This window comes from Diadema antillarum, unplaced genomic scaffold, assembly GCF_040938485.1.
Source record: "Diadema antillarum isolate AM-2024a unplaced genomic scaffold, OU_Dant_1.0 seq00001437_RagTag, whole genome shotgun sequence".
NCBI lineage: Eukaryota > Metazoa > Echinodermata > Echinoidea > Diadematoida > Diadematidae > Diadema > Diadema antillarum.
Genome location: NW_027272187.1, coordinates 244,409 through 258,568, shown reverse-complemented (window position 1 = coordinate 258,568; position 14,160 = coordinate 244,409). Strand labels below are relative to the sequence as shown.

The 14,160-nt window shown below is 35.9% G+C and overlaps 1 pseudogene; it reads right to left on the bottom strand.

The window, feature by feature from the left end:
• Positions 1–1,434: 1,434 nt before the first annotated feature.
• On the bottom strand, positions 1,435–12,688 carry LOC139709461 (acetylcholinesterase-like; annotated as a pseudogene).
• Positions 12,689–14,160: the final 1,472 nt, after the last annotated feature.

Genomic DNA, 14,160 nt, shown 5'->3' with positions numbered 1-14,160 from the left:
GGTATATATTATTTCCAGCATATGGTTTCATTGCGAATTGCGTCTAATACCTAAAGAGATGGTATAGTATTGGTTGAGATGTGAATTCGGGTTGTGATTCATTATATATATATATATATATATATATATATATATATATATATATATACATATATATATATATATACATATATATATATATATATATATATATATATATATATAAATGTGTGTGTGTGTGTGTGTGTGTGTCTGTGTGTCTGTGATAATTAGAAAACATTTATCATGAAATGTTAAAGAGCATACGATTATACCAAGTAACTTCAAGTGAAGCTCTTTGATTATACTAGGAATTAAAAGATCATTTGAATGAAATCGGTTTTGAAATGGTTGAGATGTCAAAGAACAAAGAGGGCCTATGATAATAAAAAACAGGACCTACCTTTTATTATATCTCAACCACATCAAAACCGATTTCATCAAACTCCTACTTAGAATATATGTTTTTCAATATTCTATATAATTTTTAGCATTTCATGAATATAATAGGCTACATAATTGAGGAATTATATCGGTCATCCTCATACCTCAATCTGTCTTATGAATGCAGACATTGATGAAATTGTAAATTGCTGTATATTTTTTTCTATGTCTGAGCTGACTTATCAAATCCTATTGTTTGTTTGTTTGTGAGACAGAGAAATAAACCACAAACATGTTTAATTGCCACTAAATCAGACATTATGTGAACTTTTTTGGAAAGGTGGATACGATCATAATATGTAATCAATCAGACAGTAACCCCTCAGTCCTGTGACTTGGTTTTGCCCCTATAGCATAATAAATTCAATAAAGCAAAACTCCTTCCATAATATAAGAAGTTGTCTAAAGTATTCTGGAAAGTTACAAGTGATATTTCCTGACAGCTAATTACATTATTCGAATAAACATTAAAGCCTTTTGCAGAAACATAAATCATCTGAAAAGAGAAACTCTTTGTCGTACGTAAATGACAATTAAAACAAAGGTCAGAAATTGTATTTGAAGTTTTGTAGAATTACCTTCCGAGTGACAGTGCATAACATTTATAGCCAGCTGATAGTGGTGGCAGTTAACCAACGTGAAAACAGAAAAAGATTTCGCCACATAATATCAATTCATTATTGTGTGTAAAATACAATAACTCGCAACTGATTGACAAATTGCCCTACGTTAACGTAAATAAGCTCTGAATTAATTAGTAATTATATAAGTAAACACTGAACAATTCAGTGCTTATTTACGGCAATCAGTTGCAATAAAGGAGGATATTTAATAAACGTGTAAAATTTTCGCCCTTGTTTAAAAATCACATCATTTTTTTATATTCTACCAACCATATCAACAATAGTAGTATGAAATGTGGATTTGCGCTGTCTTGCCTCTGTGTCTCATGCACATTCACTAGGAAGCCTCTTAGTTATTACAGGTAGTCCCTTTCTTGTAATCCTCGAACACCCGCTGCCATTCTACCATCTCTCCCTTCCAGTCGTCGTAGCTTTCCCGCCATTCTCTCTCCTCTTCCGTCATGCTGCCTGCAACATAAACAACACCAAAAGGAACATATCACAGCACCTTACCAAGTAAACACACTCGATGATATACCAAACGTCCAGCAACATCGATGCTATAAATACTCCTCTTCCACACTAAGGTTATACAATGATCCATACACAAGGAACTTTCTTATTCATACATTGTACAACCGAAAATGACAGCGTCAAGGTCGAATGGAAACTCCGAACCAAAGAAACTTAAGCTTTAGAATTATTATGGTAACCAAATTATATCTATCAAAATGGAATCGTACACTTGCACGTGATTAATTAGATTTTTTTGCAGCGATTAGAATCATACTTCTTCTTTTCAAGCCAAAATTCAAACGTCAGACCATTTCAAGAAAGTGTAGTGTATAATGATGAGAGGATTTATGTCTGTCTTACTTGTAAAGATCATGGGAGAAGATATGTAGTGATTCCAGAAGTGACACCCCCTCGCTCTAGCGGCTCTTCCCACTCCCAGCTCGAGGGATAACTCTTTGTGACTGAGCTCAGGGATGGTGTAGAGAGGCCAGAATTATTCCCCGTCTCCCCGGGGAGCGTCCTCGCTGGGTCTGCTGGGATCTCTGCGTTCAGTTATACAACAAAGAATGATTATTCGTATTCCTTTCTTTATGAGTATCAACGTGCTGTTAATAAACAGTTATTCAACCGAAACTAGAAATTAAACATGTCATTATTTAGACCGTAACAGTTAATGTCGTTTTGTTCGGAAGCTACCGTGTACTTCACTGGATTTGGTCCACTCTAATGAAAATATGAATAACAACATACCAGAAACTTGTCAGAAATAATATCAAATCAGGACCCCACGCTTTATCGCTTCATATACCCTGTCGATCTTTACTTGTATGTGACCCCTTGAATATTTACATAAGTATGTGCGTATAATCCCAGAAATCTATCGAAATCCAATTTCTTTTATTTTTCTTCACATGGCTTGGAAACACCTAAAACAAAAAAAAAATGCTGATTACATCATCTGTCAATGAATGTTTTTCAGTACTTAATTGATTCAAATGCACTGAATTGTTAATGTTAATAATCATTTTAACACAGATACATGCCCGTTACACTCAGTCTAGTAAAACGTGCAGTCCAGTGTTTTGTGTTCTTTATTTCAGTACTTTTAGCAATGATTGACAGATGATGTCGATGCCAGAACTTTGAATGAAAAAAAATTGATGTTGTTGTTGTTGTTGTTGTGTGTATGTCTCTCTGCCTGTGGACGTATCCGAGTAATCTAGAATGAAAAGGTAGAAATATTACCATTACCATAAGATATATGACACGTATTTACATGTGTAGCTATTCCTTTGACCACATAAGCAAAGGTGAGTGTATCATAAATCACAAGTCACAAGTCAGCAAACATTTGCATTATATAGTTTCCCTTCGATATGCTGACTTAATAAAGAAATCCACTTCAAAATTACAACAAAATGGCACTTGTAAGCTGTGAGCACTTGGACTTGGCTCCATATCCTTTTCTTCCTGAAATTAATCCTGTCGGGATCACCATCTCATCCTTAGATAATTACAGAGTTAACAAGCGGCGTGGCTCTTCTTGAAGCTCCATTTGCGCTCTCATGTTAGACTAAGCATATAGAAAAATTCTAAAACAAACTGATTAGGCCTACTGCTCATCTTAACCTGTACCCTGTTGAGAGAAAGAAAATGTACTGCACAAAGCATCATTATTTGCAATCGATGGGTGTGAGTACTAGTAATGTTTTAATTATCTAGTTACTATTTTAGTGTGAAATGGGAGTTGTAAAGTAAACAAAAGCTTACCCTGACTTCGCAAAGTTTGTCCAGAATTCCATGAACTTAAAGGAGAGGGTCTTTTCTTCTGCGGTCATATTGTATGCCTTGATGTTGTACAGCTCGTCAATGAAGGGCATCCCGAAAACAAAAGTCAGGTCTTCTCCATGACCCGCTCTACGCCACGGGGTAGAGGGCACGATGTCTCCATACTGATAAAAGCTCATGGCAATGAACATTGTCATGAACAGATGAAAGAAATTGAGACATTTCTCCGAATCCAAGGAATAATTCGCAATGATTTCAATCATTGATAAAAATAAAAATAAATGACAAAAAAGTTTACAGTCATCGTTTTACATAGTGATGATTACTTACATCAATCACGAAAAAATAAGTATCTAATGTCATAGTAAATAACATTGGAAAAGTATCTTCAAAATATGTGAGTACTTGAAGTACTCATCCCATTTTTATGTTAGGTTCCACTCTATCTTTTTTTTCTGATCTTTGAATATTCTTTCTGCACTATCAAACGGAGATAATATACTGCGCATACACACACACACACACATACAACACACATACACAAACGCATGTACTTAGTTCACACGCTATAACAAGAGAAGTATATGAACCAAATTGCGTACTGTGATGGCTCGTGGGTCATGAAATACTTGTACACCGTCCCTCCGGCGTTTGCGTGTTTCCTGATTACGTAATCAGTCGGGGCGGCATAATAAAAGTCTGTTCCCAGGTCAACCACAGACTGAAAGTAGTCCGCATCCGGGTAATCTGCGATGGTCCAGTTAATGTACTCCTGGTAGATGGAATCCCTTAGCATATCATCGTTTAACCCATAACTCCTGAAAAAGTTGACCATTACGTCGAATGTTGCGCGATCGACCACAGGCGGTGTAGAGGTGCCAATATAGCCTTGAAAAAAGAGGAACGGAAACAAAGTTCCCTCGTCCTTGGTAACTCCAGCGAGGAGCGGTACCTTCGCAAAGTCTCCTGTCTCGTAAAGGTTCGCAGGGGTGTCTTCAAGAAATGTACCGTCAAGAGTAACCAGATAAGCCTCGCCGATATTATACAACTGTCAATAAAGAAAGAGATAGGAACGGTAGAGACGGAGATACAGAGAGAAAAAAAATACTTATATAATAATACTGGCCTCGAGGGAGATACCAGAAAATTTTCTTTCAGTGGGGGCAATATTCATCTGGTATCTCCCTCAAGGCCAGTCACTATCATAATTATTACCTATCCCCTAGGAAAATTAGGAAAATATGTAATTTCGGCTATACACTATGATATAGATCAAGCCACATTTGACTACCTGTAGATCATCACCAACATGTCGAATAACTGAAAATTTGTTCATCAATGTATATCATTACACTCCAACTTCCAAGATATATGTAGTTGTAACAGGCGAACTTCAAATATCTGAACGTTTTTACACTTTATTTTTGCTTCTGTTTCAATTTGGAGAGTTGTAATAACTGATTGTCACATGCAGTTATTGAGCACAAATGGACTAGTCATTGTTTGACGTGTAGTGCTGCTGGAAGTGGTCGACCTTATATGAGTTGATTTATCGGTATTCTTCTGCGGTGCGTGTAACCGACACACAATGACGTCCTTGAATGTCTTCGCTTTGTGGTTGACCGGAATGTTTACATGTAAAGTGATTGGCGAGACCCGGATGCTCGTGATATGCTCTAATGTCGCCCGGTGACCTCCACGACCATGCAAAATACCAACTGCAATTGCCTCGCAAAACTGCCTCGTGTATTAGGTAATAATATATGTTATTGTGCGAAATAGCAATTCCACATTCTTTGATATCGTTTGAATACAAAACTTGCCAAATAGAAGTGAAACCATCATTGCAATGTTTCCATGCAGCTTTTTTTTTTTTGCATTTTACGTTAGTAAAGCGCATTAAAGGGGATTGCTAGTAACTGCATCAGTGGGAATCAGTGGGAATGCTGGGGGATGCTTGTTGCAATCCTTGTGGGATTCATTTATGAGTTATATATCTATTGCTTCAGAATGGTCTCATATTCAAGTAATATGCAGTTTAATGTTTCCAGCTAAAGCATGCCTGTACAAGTGACGGCGGTATCGCTAAAACGGCCTTGTCTTTTTTTTTTGTAACGTTACTTTCAACACCATCCCTTTAAGTTGCCATTGCAACTCCACTCGCTGAATTGTATCAGTTCTTTTCGATATCATAAACTTAGGAAGGACGAACATGTATTTATTATGATTTTGACTTGAAATGAATACAATTTGATGGTGATTCAGTTATAGAAATTAAAAAATGCTTTAACATAACGTTACTAACCGCGGAATTGCCTAAACAAGTAAAAAAAAAGTTGAAATGATCATGTTCTAATGGTCAAACCATATGACAAGTCATTTGCTTTAAACATTTATCATTTTGTACAATCAGCTAGTTGCTTTTTCGGATTTTGAGATTTAAAAAATATATTTTTTAAAAATATATTTTGATGTTTGTTTGTTGGTGTTTTATTCTAGCTTATTTGGGATGGGACCGTGATTACGACTGCGAAGATCTTTTTTAAACGATACTTATAAGGGTTTTGTTTCTGTTTAGATTACACATTTTCTGTATAATACGTATATATATATATATATATATATATAGTTATATATAAAATATATGTATTAATAGTCATTTACCTCATTACCTTTCGCCCTCAGTTCGTCGGCATCCTGGAGTTTGAGGCAGGCAACCAAAACTTCGGAAGTGGAAGTATCGCATCCGAAGGCGACCCCCAACTCTCGGGATAGCCTCATTTCTCTCTCTGGATCGTGCTTAAAAGCCCATGGCATAAGGGCACTGCCGCTCTTTTTAAGTAAAAGATGTACGAATGAACAGGTAGAAATAGAACAAATGATATAAGCTTTGTCAAAAGCATTCTACCTGATTTCTGCCTCAAAATGACACAGGAAGACATAATACGTTGATACTGCTAATTTCATCGCGCAGTCTGCAATCTGAATTAAAAGACTCTCATAATTATTGTACACATTCACTATAAATATATATATATATACATATATATGTATATATATATATATATATATATATATATATATATATTGTTATGCTAACATATTTATGCATACGTATACGTATTTACGTTACATGACGGGTTTCTTTCCAAAGCGTGCTAAATCCACAAAATCCCCAAAATTTAATCTGTTAAAAATCAGTGAAGCTGCGTATATTTTTCCGAGGCACATTAAAAAAAAGCAACAATATATTTATGGAGTTCTTTTGATGGGCACAAAGTAGTGTAAGCATGTTTAATAAAGATCCAGGTTTTTGTCCTTACCATTAAAAGAGGGTTTAGCACTTTTTGGGATGGAAGTGTTCATTCTTACATGGTATACATACATTGTATATATATGTTTGTTTGTTTGTTTTTTTTGCAGAGTATTAGACACACACACACACACACACACACATATATATATTATTATCATTGTCATTATTATTATTATTATTATGTGTTTTGAGATAAAAATATTTGACTTATTTCGCCTTTTTGCTTGCTACCAATGAATCATTTGTCGCCGGCGGGTTACACAATTCCTGGTTTGTATAATAAATGATATTGGGACTGCAGCGCTCACCTGTAAGATCGCTTTACTGAAGAAACCTCGGCTGAGTTTGGAAAGGAGGTGGAAATTGACATACGCCGCCCCGGCACTTTGCCCGAAAATAGTGATGTCATCTTTGTTACCATCAAATGCTGAAAAAGTGTTGAGAGTGATAAAATTGATGGTTGAGAATGATGTATACAAAATTAGGTACGGCGCATAATCACGCGCGCAAGCTTTACAGTCGTAATTTGCAGCACTGGTTTTAAATAGAAAGCCACTACAATATCAAGTTTATGTGTTTGTTTTGTTTTGTTTTTTTTTTTTATTGTTTGTTTTGTTTTGTTTTGTTTTGTTTTGTTTTGTTTTTGTTTTTGCAAAGAGTATTAGACAGCAATCAGGCAACCTAGGGTGATGGTTTACTTCCTTTATGGCTGAAACATATTCATAGGTCGTTGAGAGAGAGAAAAAAAAAACGCATTTAATGTATCTTGCTCAAGGGAGATTCTTTGCCTACAACTAAATATAATTTAGGAGAGAATATAAAAAGTTGAATTTTGACAAAGAACAAATTAACAATATTCTGATCACTAATTCCTTCGAGTCATGTTTTGATGTCCTGTTTGCATTACATTAAACTGCACTTTTTTTCATTTTATTCAGCCGAAATTCATCTATTCGTGTTTACACTCTCAAGTACTCCTATCACTAAAACTTTGTCCCGATTCAGGCCCATCCCCTCCCCACTTAGGTAGTCATTAAGTTTTTGTACCGCATGAGGGTTTCTTTTTCTTTCCCGGGGGAAGGGGAAGCATTTTATTTTAGAATCTCAAAATCATTGAAATAGGAGGTCTTTTTCTCAACATATTTTTAATCACGGGCAGTATTGTACTTCAGCAATAAGAACAACAAAAACAACAAAGCTGGATGGTTTCAGCATGTCCTTGCAGGTTTACATAAGTTACATAAGTAAATAAAAAGTAATAAACATTGTTGAAAAAAAAAGTAAACTAAAGTTTGATTTTTTTTTTTCTGTTGAAGAAAGTAAAAATAAAGTTTGAATTGGAATGGAAAAATTGAATTGTGAAGAGAAAATTTAATACAGGAATTATAATACATATATCCACACAGAAAGTGAATATGAATTGCAATATACAAAGATAGAAAGAGAAAAAAGAAGTGACTCGGTTTGTATATAAAATCCTGATATTTGGTTGAAGATGAGCACCTGTCAATCAAATTGGATATCTCATGTTGAATTTTCTTACCCTCGATGTTGTTATAAATCCATTCCAGAGCAGCGACCTGATCCAGCATACCATAATTTCCTGGTGCCACATCGTCCTCTGGAAAAAGAAAAAAGAAAATAAAAAAGAAGAGAAAAAGCAGCATTCAGTCGGAGAGAAAAGTAAAGAGAATAGGAAACAAAACAAGGAGGAATGAAATCGAGTAAGACAACAGGACATGATGGAATACGACGAAAGAACATTTTAAATGACTACAGTAGGTAAATATACGAATTTAAAAGCTGTTTTATTGTACATAAATGTTAAAAAATAATTCTTTAGTTTGCACCAATAATAGTTCATGACTTGGTTACTACACGCCTTGCACTTTACTGAAGTGTAGAGATTATTTATTACAATAATTTATGATAAATGGATTAAATCATAGGCTGCCATAAAGATTTACCGACATTGTCAATGATAACATAAGTGATTTTAGACTAGTCAATACTCCAGTTGCTCCTTAATATCATGTGAGAAATGTAATTTAAATAATTCCAAGTTTTTGCACACATTGATTAATACAACGAAAAGTATAATATAACTTAAAATTGCACTTTTTCAAATTTCACTGTAGACAGGCTGATTAATCACTGCATCATCTTTTCCGGTTAAACAGGTTGGCGTCATTAGCAAATACAACAACGGATAGAATATCACATGTTGAAATCACCAATATCATACATAATAAAATTATAAAAAAAGATACAGTGATCCGAAATTTGATCCTTGTGGCACAACCAACGAAATATCTATAAATTGCAAAGAAGATTTGTCTTTGTAAACACGCAAGAAATCATCCACTTTCTCAGGTTTGAGTTTCTTCAGTTTGTCTCCCTCTACAAATGATCCACTTTCATCATCCACTTTCTGTTATCGTAAGAATACTTACCTGTTGAAAATTGTGCGAAGATGCCTAAGCGATAGTTTATCGCTACTACTATGACGTCACCAACAGTGACCAATGGGATACCACTATAGTCATACGTCATGGCCGTTCCACCGCTGACACCTCCCCCGTGAATCCATACCATCACAGGAGTGCCAGGTTCCTGTAATATAATATAATATAATATAATATAATATAATATAATATAATATTATATTATATTATATTATATCATATTATATTATATTATATTATATTATATTATATTATATTATATTATATATATAGCGCATGAGGCTGAATGCACTATAACAATATAAGCACCGACAAATTCTGAATTTGCCCCGAAGGTCAGTTATGTTCAATGAGGCCGCAGGCCGAATTGAATATAACTGCCTGAGGGCAAATTCAGAATTTGGAGGTGCTTGGTACTTGTTATAGTGCAATAAGATGTCATGCACTAAGTGTTATATAAAATAGCATACATACCCAGGCGAACCATACGAAAGCCTACTACTAGTCCTCTAGATCACTTTAGATTCTAACATTACACGTGCATGACGTGTCTAGACAATACCAGTTTCTTTGAACCTGTGACCTGTGTAGACAAAATCCTGAATATCCAAATTCAACTATCGAGTCTAGGGTCTATATCTAACGTGTTAGATCTATAGATCTAACAGTGCAAGTAACAGTACGATAGGTTAGGACCAACGTTAGATCTACGAGTGACAGAGCTAGTTAACACTAACGTTAATTGACTAACGTTAGACCGAATAGCCTAGGTCTATTCGTATGGATGTAACACCTTAGAGCGACGCCCTACTTACTGCACTGGGTCCAGGACCAGGACTAGGTGATGTATTGTAGGATTAGGGATTTACTGGATTTAAAAACAAGGTTCGTGCCAGGCATTGTAGTCACCGTTGCTGAAAATGTGGATGCCTAGAGCGTGTTGTAGCAGTTCATAGCGTAGCGTGATCAAAGAGCGCTTAGCGTATACCGTACATACGCTGCCCATCTACGGGGCACTTCCGCGTAGAATGTACGGTGAAAGCAGCCCAAATCTCGGGTTGACTTGCTTAATATCCGTCGGATTGATTCCTTTTTCAGAAAAGTAGGAGTCTAAAATTCGTAGGGCGTAATTGATGACATCCTTTGTTTTCTTTGTGTCCTTATCTATAGATCAGTCTCTGTAAAAGTAGCGAACCTGCTGTTGTTTTCAGCTTCCATGTTTAAATCTACCGCTGAAAGTCTAGTCCCACACAGATAAGTGGCTGGCATAGCCAGCGAGAATCGAGAATAACGATAATATCGAGCAAAGCATATCGCGGTTGTGGCGCAATCGCGTCGATAAGATGCGGGAGTCAAGTACTCGATGATTAAAGTGAGGGAGCAAAAACCGATAGTCACATCGATAGTGGGTTATCGTTTGCAATCGTTATATTTTGCGTGCACTATAACTTTTGTCATGCACTGCCGGCCTGTATCATAAGTATGTATGCTATTTTATATAATATAATATAATATAATATAATATAATATAATATAATATAATAATAATATAATGATAATAATATAATATAATAATGGAATGATATGATATATAATATGTCATAATATAAAATATAATGAACATATATATATATATATATATATATATTTATCTATCCATTCAAAAAATAATTATTTCCCGTCACTTGTCACACACAATTCATACAAAATCAAAGTGTTCATTTATGTTAATGGGTAGCTTTTCATTATAAACCTATTTCTTCACTTACTGTATATTTATGATATTTTAGTTACCCTGTATGATATTGCCTTATCTGATCTATAACATGTCATGATGTATTACTATGGAATTCTCAGTGAAGCGCTTAAATTCTATTATCTACTTGATACCAGCACAGACTATGCATTTGTTCTCTCACGTTTACCCTAATATCATTGAACAGAATATTAAGAGGGAGGGGTAGACGGGTTATCCATTATTTAAGTGTTTCAAATTACATTGCCCCTCTTTGTGTATGTGTGTGTATGTTTGTATGACCATCAAAATCATAAACGTGATTTATTCATCCGTAACAAGAAAACGAATTGACGGCCGAAATTTGATATGGCTGTAAACCATACTATTAAAAATCTCAAACACATAAAAAGAAGGCAATTTGTATACACATGAATATACTCTGGCAGTTGTCGGGGTAATCTTACTGTACTTGATATCTCTTTCGCTTCAGTTTTTATTCTTACAGTCCAATGACTGAAGAATAAAATTTCTCTTCGCGTCTTCACTCTTGGTTGTCTTTCGTCGGAGTACTGGGTTGGTGGAGTGTATATAATGACCCGGAAGAAGAAAAGAACCCTAACATCTCCCCAACGAAACCGAAGAATGGAACAGACAGCTAATGTGGCGGAGTCATAATCCCTACACACACGTACCCACAACCATTACAAAATACATAATTATGTAAATTTAAAAACTTATCAACATAAATCTATTGATACAACATGTTCTATTGTATGTACATTGTCAAGCATTAATGCAGAACACAGATTACCACCCACTCCTTCTGTGAAAACGTCAAAACAAAGATAAAGCATAATGTTGGTCTCAAGAAGGTGATCATGACCTTATCTTATGTATGACAAGTTAAAGAGATATCAAAGAAACTAGTGTGAAAGAAAGACAACACCGTCCTTTCCAGGAACAGTACCGTCCTAAAAAAAAAATAGAAAAATGATTGTGCTGTATCTCCCATTCTTCTACTACAGATGACATGGAAAACAACATAAAATTTCTACTTTTACAGATGTCATTTCTTTCAGAACACATAACGATAATATACACACACATTTCATGTGTGTGTGTGTGTGTGTGTGTGTGTGTGTGTGTTTTGGGTCACGTGTTCCTCTCATGTTAAAGCTATGTTCAGTTATTACCCTTTGGCTAGGGGCATAGATGTTCAAGTACAGACAGTCCTCTGAGGTGAAGGGATATAAACCCCCATACGGATCTTGCACACAGGGCGCTGAGAAATCGGTAGCATTTCTTTCGCCTGTCCACGAAGCCTTTGGTAGTGATGGAGCAAATCGCTCTGGCGGCTCAGCAAAGGGAACTCCCTGCATGCAGAAGAAGTACATGAACTTTTTTTCAAAACTAACACACTGTGATACGGTAAACATTGTAAAGACCACAAATAATAGTAAATGATACATTTAAACCGCATTCCTTCGGCCCAAATTGCTTTGAGAAACCTTGCTTTATTTTTATCATTTTCATTTCCTACAAAAATTTTGGGTTTTAAGAGGAACGCAAAGACTGGATGTAAAGTATGACTGCATGTCGGGTGATCATGATGACTTACCAGAAACACGTCGACATCCATTGTCTTATTGATAAATGTGTCTTCGCTGAAGCGGACAGTCTTTCCGACGAGGATTCCCTCATTGACTGTCACTCGAGGATTTTGTGCATCCACCACCTCGAGGACAGTAAAAACTGCCAGTGCAATGAGAAATGTCTTCATTGTAAAACCCTATCCCGGTTCTATTACTACAGTCGTTGTATGGCTGTACCATTCGCAGGAGGCAATTATAATGTGGGGGCAAGGTCGTACACGTACAAACTCTATGAGCTGAGTTTCTTGAGGCAGGACCAGCTCCTTTCGTCGTTTCAATAAACAAATGTGACGATTGTTATGCAAAATTGGAACTTTGAGCCGTAGAACATATACCCCTGGTCTTATGTAAGAACTGCGTATAAACCAACAGAGTCGACTGATACTCATGGTGACTTTCCCATTTTCTGCATTCCCTAATCTCTGTCATGATGCTTTCTGAACCAAATCTTCATAGTCTACTACAAGCATTCTCTATCATACACGCTCTCGCTCACACGCATTTTTTAATTATAAATTCTAGTACTAGACATGGGAACAAGGTTCGTCTTTTGCGCATATTACATCTTAAATAACTTCATCTGCCATTATTGTGCAGCTATTTTAAGGATAAACGATAAAGTGAGTATGGCGAAGATATGATTATGTCTTATAAAAGTGCGCCAGTATTGATGACTGGATCATTCATGTGTATGTTCGTGCTCAAGATTCAAAGACTTCGTTGCATGAATGAAACGCCAAAACAAAATAGCCTTTGAATTCATTTATCATCAGCGTGCTAGATTCTATGCTGAATTTTTGTTGTTGCTTCGATTTAAGTAGTCTTGCTGGAAAGTAGACTCTAAAAGTACTGCCTACAGTCATGTGATACTAATGTGCTTCTTCGAGCAAACATGGAAGTAGGCCTACTGTGCAATGGATCGAATCTGTCTACAAGGCCGTATAACAAAGAAAGTTCGGCGGAGGGGGCAAACTACTCTCTCATTCAGCTGCCACTGATGCTGTCCCACCATTCTGTTTGTTTTGCCCGGTCTCTCAGCATTTGTGTGATGTGACCGAGTGGATTGGCCTACGTTGTTGAGTATGGCGCCATGTAAATACAGACGAGAACGCAGAAATAACTACAGCTAGCTTTAAAATGGTTGTAGGGGTCCCTGACGTTGAACGTGTAACGTTATATCATCTAGCACACACTTGCATCACCTATGATTGTAATGCAACGCTCAATGTAAAATCGACCTTACGTGTAACACTTTTTCACCCTAAATAAACTAGCGACCCCAAATGTAATATACATTTCAATCCTAAATGTAATAATTGAGTCAACCCTAAATGTAACATGTTTTAAATCTAAATATGATATCAGGCTTTAATACCATATATACATCCTAACCGTAAACGTAATATCAGCCCTAAATGCAATAGGGCCTAACATCCGAACCCTAAACATAATACAGTTTACCCTAAATAAGATGTTAACCATAAAATGTAAGACCAACCGTAAATGTAATATCGACTTTTAATGAATCACACGTTAACCGTAAATGTTTTATAAACCTTAACCGGAATACCTTTTAACCCTTATATGCTTCCGACACTAA